The following is an 8,957-nucleotide window of genomic DNA, read 5'->3' as shown; positions in this document are numbered from 1 at the left end:
TATCTACAAATGCCAAACAGTTCATTCTACCAATGAAAAAAACAGGACATAATGGTTAACAATTTATTCATTAAACTAACAGGAGCCTTAGTAGAGGGTCTCTGATATCCCACGTTATATGAAGTTTGGCTTTTACCTTGGCAATTCACTGCAAAAACTGATATGTTATCAAGTCTTTTGTCTTATTAGTCGTAAAAACTGTATTATTACACTTGAAATGAGCCATATTAAACTAACAATTCCAGAAAAATGTCTCATTTCAGGCTATTTGAAGATGAAATGAGGTCTGAAATGCTTTTAACAAGTAAAAGCGATCTGCCACTGGGATAAGAAAGACATGTCACAAGAAATCAGACCTCCTATTTGTCTTTACATAACTGGAAACAAGACATTTGTCTTGACTGGTCTGGTGAATGTGGTTCAAGTCTAAAATAATATAAGTCTATTTTTTTTTACTGAAATTGAGACCGAAAATTACTCAGTAGGGATTTTTACAGCCAACCAGGCCCCCTGTGGTAGGCAGCATGTAAGCTGGATGCCGATAGTCGCGCTATAGCATGACACCATAGCAATGCGACACTGTGTACCCCACTAATAAATCCAACATAGAAGAAAAACGTGACACAGTAAACAAAAAGCAACTATGGGAAACATCCAGCAATTTGTCTTTGTGATTTCCATGCGGCTCTTTGTTACAAAGCACAATCAAGTTTTGTTTCAGAGAAGACTGTGTGCTACGGGCAGCCGCTGTTGCATGGTAAGTGATGATTCTTTCAACCAATCAAAAGTCTGCAGTGTTGTAGCTCCACCTTCTGGGATCGATCAGTTTAGTCCAAGGGACAACATCCGCTAAGTAAAGATGAAGCCTATGGAAGTGCTAAAAGTTGCTGTTCATTGAGAATCCCCATCAGGCTGGCTGCAGAAAGACCGGGAATCATGTACACACCCAGCCATAAAAACTGACTTTGACGGCATTAAAAAGCATATTTACAACCTGGTTCAGAAAACGTCCTGAGTCTGACAGCCTGATTTCACCATCGGCACACACTGTACGGTGGGTAAAATTTGCAAAAAGTAAAAAGTAACTAATAAATTAACTTGTGATCTAACTTAGTTACCTTTAAAATTAAGTGGTCAGTGAAGTAACTGAGTTACTTTTTAAAGGAGTAATCAGTTATCAGTAGTTGGATTACTTTTTCAAAGTAACTGTGACAACACTGGTTATGGACATATTATCCAATATGGGATTGTGAGTAGAAACCAAAAAAATTCTTCCACTTAATTGCAGCACCTGCAGCTAAATATCTTGTAGCACTTTTCTCACTTACTAAGGTTGTCTAAATTCTTGCTTGTCTTGTACATGGCTTTGGACCAAAGTGTATGCTAAATGAAACTGGAAAACTATCAGAAGCTCAAAACAAGAGTCTGAATAGGTTGTTTGGCATTGGTGGTGGAGATTAGGCGATTTTTTATTCCACATACTCAGCTTTGCTGCCCAACTCAAAAATGTATGTTCTTTACAAATGTGGTTCCATTAAAAAAAAAAAAGTTAAAGAGAAATTGCCACTGTGTAAGATTTACTGACTAAAACGTTGTTAGAAAAAATATCTACCAAACACCAATGCAAGATTGTATGAAGCTAATGTAAAAAGTCTGACTGCTGTTGGAGCTTTTCCTCGTTACTCTAAGAATGTGTCAGCTGGGGAAGCTTGAGGTTGACACATCCCTATGCAGGATTGAGAAATGTCAAAGATGATCACCCTCAGCTTGGCTAACATCCTCTGCAGTCAAGGAGAGTTCTAGCCCTATTATCTAGAGTATTCTTTTCTTTTCTGTGTAATTTTCCGACCGTTTCCAGGTTTCTATCTCTCAGGCAAACAACTACAAAGCCAGTGGTAATGAATTCAAGTCCTTTTTGCAAACAGGAAAGTGAAAATCGAAGAGCTTTGTTGCTTTGTTGGGTAGACCAAACAGCGTGACCGTTTGAAGAGTCTCTGGCCTGAATACAGATGTTGGATCCCTCTTCCATTCAATAAACTAGCAGTTTAAAATTGTTTTCTTCTCCTCAAGAGGCCATCATGTATTTGTATTAATGTGTTTGCTGCAGACAAATTTGGTGCAGGAGTGCTGAGGAAAGCCTCTGTAAATGTTTACGGTTAAACTGAGACCTGAAATAGACGAAGAAGCGATCCTTCAAGTTCCAAGGGTTAAATGAAAAAATGACAGGGTGAGTTACTTGAGAGACAAATTTGACTAGTCCAGAATAAGTAAAGAATAAGACAATTTTTACTTAAAATGAGACAAAAACACTTGATAGGATTTAATTTTTTTTGCTGTGTGGCTCACACTAAACTGGTTGACCTGGATTTAGTCCTCCCAACAGTGAGAGGAGGTGGCGGATCAATCTTAAAGGGAGGGTCTGCAGGAATTTCTTGTTAGTTAACACAACATTCAAACTGGGCTCCTGTGATCTCGGGTCACAGTAGCTGGCTCAGTGCCAGCTGTAGCACACACCCACAGCCTCCGACCTTGGCTACGTGAACACACTCACTAGCCCAGCAACCACCCACAGCACCGTGTTTTCTATATGGGAGAGACTCAAGCGGTGCATCTGACTTGGCATGCTAGCACAAGCTAATCCCTGGTTTTTGACACAAATCTGGTTAGCAGAAAACCAATTTCAGCTCCTGCTGCTCTGCAAGTGCCTGACAGCAAGTGAAAGTCAAGCCAAGCTTCACCCTCTTTAGGTAAAAAGCTTTATCTGTTTGGTGTTTTGTTTCACTTTACTTGTGTTTTTCTTGCCCCGTGCTACGTCCACTATTGCAGCAGCCTAGGTTAAAGGGATAGTTTGGATTTTTTGACATGAACCTGTACGGCATCCTCATCTATAGTTTTGTACATCAACGCTGTCTTACCCCTGTCAGCGTCCTGTGACCCAAGATCTGGTGCGGTTTTGGTCCAGACGAAAGTAGTCCGACAATATGGCTGGGGTCACGAAAATAAAGCGTTTTTCCTCTCAAAACAAATTGTGTTCAAAAGAGTGATAAATTTGCATCACAAAACTGCAAACTGGAAAAAAGTCAGACTCCATTATCGATTGGCACTACTTTCTGGTGCGTATCACTGCGCTGCGTGGTGCATCCAGCTGACCGGCGAGCGTTGTCACCGTCATTACAACTTCAAAAAGTTAATGATAACGTGTCTGACTACGACCCTGATGAAGATGACATTACATTTAGCACAGAGCCAAGGGGATTTATTTATGAACCTGAATATACTGATGCTGAAATTCGTCAGATGGAGTTAGAACGGGTGGAGAGAGACGATCACAGTCATGTCGCTCCTGGAGCCACAGCTGGAGCCGTGAAAGAGAGAGAGAGGGTGACAGTGACAGACAAATGGTGGTGCACTTGTCACAAGTATGAAGTCATGCCGAAAGAGGTGGAGCGGCGCTGTCTTTGCCCCGATGGATCCCATTATATGGATGTCCGCTGCATGATTTTGGATCTAAATATTTCCCGAAGCACTGCTTGGATCAGGAAAGAACTTCTGGGTGAGTATTTTGTTCTACTTCATTCTATAAACAATGTAAAAGCTGTATAAACCGAACTTATCCTTTAAAAGGGGCATTTACAGTGGGAGGGAGTGCAGTGTTGTCAGTGGGACACAGATTTATATAAGGCAACCAATTTTACTGTGACTGTTTCATCAGCCCTGACCCGGAAGAGATAGTGAGTAGTTGCTCGTATGGCCACCGTTCAATCTGCCGGTGGTAATAAAAAGAACTCTGCTTAAATAGTAATATTTTGGTTGCTCTATTTGATTTGCAGTCAATGTAAAAGTAACGATCGTGGCATTTCATTTATAACTCTAGTTTAACTACTAATCTAGGAGGAGTAGTGCCGTTACACTACTCGTTCCTATCAAAAGGAATTTAATTACTTGTAACGTTCTTTACTTGTAGTTATATACCCAACTCTGGTGACAATGCACGCCGGTCAGGTGGATGCACCGCCCGGCGCAGTGATACGCACCAGAAAGTAGTGCCAATCGATAACGGAGTCTGACTTTTTTCTGGTTTGCAGTTTTGTGATGCAAATTTATCACTCTTTTGAACGCAATTCGTTTTGCGAGGAAAAGCGCTTTATTTTCGTGACCCCAGCCATGTTGTCGGACTACTTTCGTCTGGACCGAAACCGCACCAGATCTCGGGTCACAGGACGCTGACAGGGGTAAGACAGGGTTGATGTACAAAACTATAGATGAGGATGTCATACAGGTTCATATAAAAAAATCCGAACTATTCCTTTAACTTCTTCCACTTGCTAATCAACAAGCAAAGTCACTTGCCCATAGGGTGTGCTGTGACTGGTCGATGTAATCATGCTCAAGGCTGATTTATGCTTGACACATCTGTGGGGTCAGTGGGACTTTGTGGGGATGAATGACGTCATTATCGCACCTACACCCAGAGACACACAGACAAGATGACTGAAGTGGTAGAAGTGCAGAAATACAGGCATCTGCATAACTTGACACAGAGATCACCATGACAACCGAGTGGTAAATAATTCATGGCGTGTAATTGCGGCCACTCTCGGCAGAGAAGAGAAATCAGTCAAAAGAACCAGAAAAACCTCTGGGACAGATATGTTAATGTGTTATAAACACAAGCAAACTTCTTCTATTCTCGTTTAGTACTCTGGTAGAAGTACGTTTGTGATACACCGCCCCCTGCAGTTAGGGAATCGACACCGACAGATGCCACGCGGGGTGTTAAAAATCATAAAAGCCTCATGCGTTCTCTCACCCAAATTTCTTGTGCCTCCTTTCCACACATCATGTTTGAGCAGAAAGCATAACACAGCCTTTACCCTCCACCCAGAACATACCGATACAACTAAAACATCAACATCCAGGCTGAGGAGAGGGTTTGAGGCTGACATAGGCGCTGATACACAAGTGACAATTGAGCAGGATTATTCCTGTAAAACTTGGCATTTTATTTCTTTTGAAAATCCTCCAGACTCTACCTTTAAGCTCCACTCATTTTCATTGTGGGTGAACATAGCTGACCAAAGAAAGCTGCCTATGTGGGACCAAAAATGATCAGAAGTTATAAAAGATGAAAACGATGGTCAAGAAGGAGCAGAGAGTACAGGTGTGTTGGACAGCAGAGATGGGCGACATTCATTTCTCACCTCCAATACTCTTTGTAGAATGGATGACCTATGCTTGTTTGTGTCTCATCAGCCACTTCTTCCACTTCTTCATCCAGATGCGGGTAGTCTTCTTTTTCCCTTTTCTCACTGCAATAATGGCTACAGCCAGCAGCACCAAGCTACTCTCCTTCTTTAGTGTTTTTGTTTACATTCCCTGTGAGATGACGCAGAACCCATGGTGCGTTGCTCTCTCTGGTTCTATAATCTACATCAAGGGTCTGCAGCTTGCGGCTCTGGAGCCTCATGTGTCTTCTTGTAGCTTTAAAGAAATATTGTTGAAATAAAGACTTTTTGTTTTTCTTACAGAGGGTATGGTGATTAAAGACATGACACTAAACAACTAAATATGCAAGACATCTGTCAATAAAGCCTGGCACCGCTCTTCTTCACCCCCTACAACATCAACAGCCCACCAACTTTCCATGCACCTGTGGCTAACCTCAAGTTTTACAGGTCTGGTAAGAAAACTAAATCTACAAAAAGATAAATAGGGCACGCATTTTCCACTGACAAATCCTAGGAACCCCTAAACCCAAATATCATTAATATATAATATTATATATTATTATATAATTCTGTGTTGATTGATTCATTTAACTGCCAATATGCCAGCTTAATATACAGGCTTGATATGGGGCAAGATAGTAGCAAACAACAAAAAATGATGAGTCTATTATCAATTTGTTATCAAAGTTAAATTTTCTTACTTTTGACATTTTTTGCAATTAATCAAATTTCACTTGTTTTGATATTAAGCAGATTGTTAAAACTTAAAAAAAAAAAATTTTCATTAAAAACTAAGACATCACACGAAAAATTTCAAAAATTCAAAAAACTTCTCACTTAGATAATTATTTACTAGATTTGTACTATGTAGAATTTCATACATTTTTTACAGTCTTTTAGTGAAGATCAAGTAGATTTTGTGGCCCTGAAATGACTTCTATCCAAGTGAGCTGAGGCAAAATGGCTCCTTTGAAAGCAAAGGTTGCCCTGATCAAGATGAAATCTCGTAGTGTGTGCTTGTTTAAGACTTAAGAGAGGATAATCTACAAAGATTCTTCCTATGTGTTATTCTCCTTACACAACTTGATTTTATAATCCTTTAAGATTTTTAAAATCCTGCTTTGTGGGCAAGGCTTTGGACTGGAAGGCAGAATACTGATGCTTTTTGAAATGAACTATCCAGCATGAATTGATGAAAAAAAAAGTTGTTTATGCAACTGCGTAAAGTTGTTTCTACCAAAATAAATATTTTATTAAACTATTTGGAGCTTTTTTGTTAATTTACTCTGTTGAAAGACTTCACTTTCCATCATCCGACCTTGCTATTCTATTTTGTTTTGTATTGTTTTATGTAATGCACTTCATAACATCTTAATTTCTTTCATTCCCAGATCATTTGCTTTCCTTTCAGCAGGACTCTTAGTGAGAGAAAACCAGAGGTTTAAACGGAGAGAAAACCTTTTCTCTTTGTGGAAAGCAAAGTGTCCTCTGCCCTTGTGCTTCTGTTTGTCTCACAGTCATCATGATTGATGATATTGTTAAGACAAGTTGTGTTTGTCACTCTCAAAACCTCCCAGCAGCGACTGCACATTGTTGCAGTATCTAAGGGAAAACTTAAGAACTATTTCACTTTTATTCTCACAGAAACAGACGTATGCCCTTGATGTACATTGAGAACCGCATGAAAAAATCAGTGCATTTAGGTTTTTTGTTTTGTTGCAGAGTTAAACTCCACTCGAACATCAGCTCTCATTCCACAGGAGCTGTCTTGATTTCATTATAAGAACTTTTTCCTTTACAGAAAGAATTAGTTCCTGGAACAAAGCATTTGTTGCAACCATATTCTTTAGATTAATGCAGATTATTTGATTAGTACCATTTTCCTGTAAAGTTTGCTTAACAAATTCAAATAATTTAAGAATATTTTCAAGAAATCAAAAGCTGTTTTCTTACATGAATCTGTCTCCTACCAATCTCACCAGGTGATGTGGTGAAATGGGAAAAACAACAACATGCTTCTCCTCTTGCTATCCATTCCCATCCTGTCTCCTGGAGCTGAAGTAAACAGGACAGGCACTGAGACAGAGAGATCACTCTACGTTTGTTTACACTCTTTAGCATTCTGACACACGCATTTGGTATGAGTTGAAACATTTTGCGAGATGTCAAAGGGCTGATTTGTTTACTCTCCGCTGGATTCCCTCTCAACCTTTTCTTTAAAGTGTCAAAAGCATCAGTTAAAGAGTGGGTTATGTGCTTTCCCACATTTTAAACATTGATATAAAGAAAGTACTGGATGTTCACACTGAATGTATGCAGTTTTTCAAACTGCTATTCATGTTTTGTGGAAATCCCTAGTGCTCTGTAATCCAAGAGCTCTGTTCAAAAATATAGAAAATAAACACAAGATCTTCAAGAGACTTGCAGGAATCAGAATGTCCTCATGCAAGGATTTCCTGTCTGACTCATGGCACTGTATTGCAGTGTTTGGATCCATCAGTTTTTTTTATTTTTCCGTTTTTTTTTCTTTGAATTTCAGACAGGGGCTGAAATGAGGTTTTCAAAAACACCAGTGTGAAAAGTTCATTTTTTTTTTGTCTGTGAAGCATGATAAACAACTACAAGGGCTCCAGAATGATAATATAAACCCTAAATATATACCCTGTATAATAGTTAGGCTTATATACACCGTTGCGTTTGAATAAGTTAAAATAAATGCCTGCATTAATCGCACACAGTGAACTGAAACTTGAGCATGTTTCACTCTTGGGGCAGTCAACCGTCTCACAACCCCAGAGCTGCTGAAAGGTGTCGAAAGGTGACGGGAGGTGCCAAGCACTGAGTTTTGAGCAACATGAGTCAGATTTCCTGCAGCACTCTCGGTGCATGCAGCATGGCTCATCCTGGTAACTTTTCACACGATTTGGTTTGCAGCAGCAGTGTATGTCAGATCGGCCATGTATGGCTTTGGTTGTGCCTTATGGCAGATTGTTTCAGTGCCAAACACTGGCTTTTGAACTCAGTATGTGTCTGTGGTGCTATAATAGCACACAGAGATTCATGTATTTTTGGGATTGGCATCAGGGATAGGGATTAAAGCAGAGATGGCTCCAATAAAAAGAGAGCTTGTAGCATATATATATATATATATATATATATATATATATATATATATATATATATATATATATATATACACACATATATATATATATACACACATATATATATATACACACATATATATTAGTGCTGGGCAAGTTAATGCGTTAATTTCACGTTAACCCGTCAATCTATTAACGCCATTAAATATTTTATCGCGCGTTAGTGCATGTTGCTCATGTTGCTTTTATTTTGTAAATGTCTGTCGCTGACCGGAAGTGAAATTGGCGGAAAAACACGATGAGTAACCAAAACAAGCATGGAGAAGAGGGGCATTTCGGCTATATTTTTTCATCCATTGCCAGTGTTATCATAAAGTCAGCTTGTCTACCGTCTTCAGACTACGACTTTGAGTTTGACGGTTGTCCTTGCCGGTTTGAGCCTGAGTACACGGACGAGGAGCTCCATGAAAGAAGGATGCAGAGGGAGAGAGACAAAGAGCTGGCTCGAGAACAACAAACAGCAGGACGTCCACGACTCAATGCAAACTGGTGGTGCGCTTGTGGACCGTGTTCGCCTATGGCAACAGAAGAGGAGCGTGTTTGTGATAACGATGGATAGCGATGG

The sequence above is a fragment of the Halichoeres trimaculatus genome, unplaced genomic scaffold (assembly GCF_033239565.1).
Source record: "Halichoeres trimaculatus isolate MK-OKI-2021-1 unplaced genomic scaffold, fHalTri1.1 fHalTri1_scaffold_2, whole genome shotgun sequence".
Lineage (NCBI taxonomy): Eukaryota > Metazoa > Chordata > Actinopteri > Labriformes > Labridae > Halichoeres > Halichoeres trimaculatus.
The sequence above is the reverse complement of the archived record's forward strand: the minus strand, read 5'-3'. Positions refer to the sequence as shown.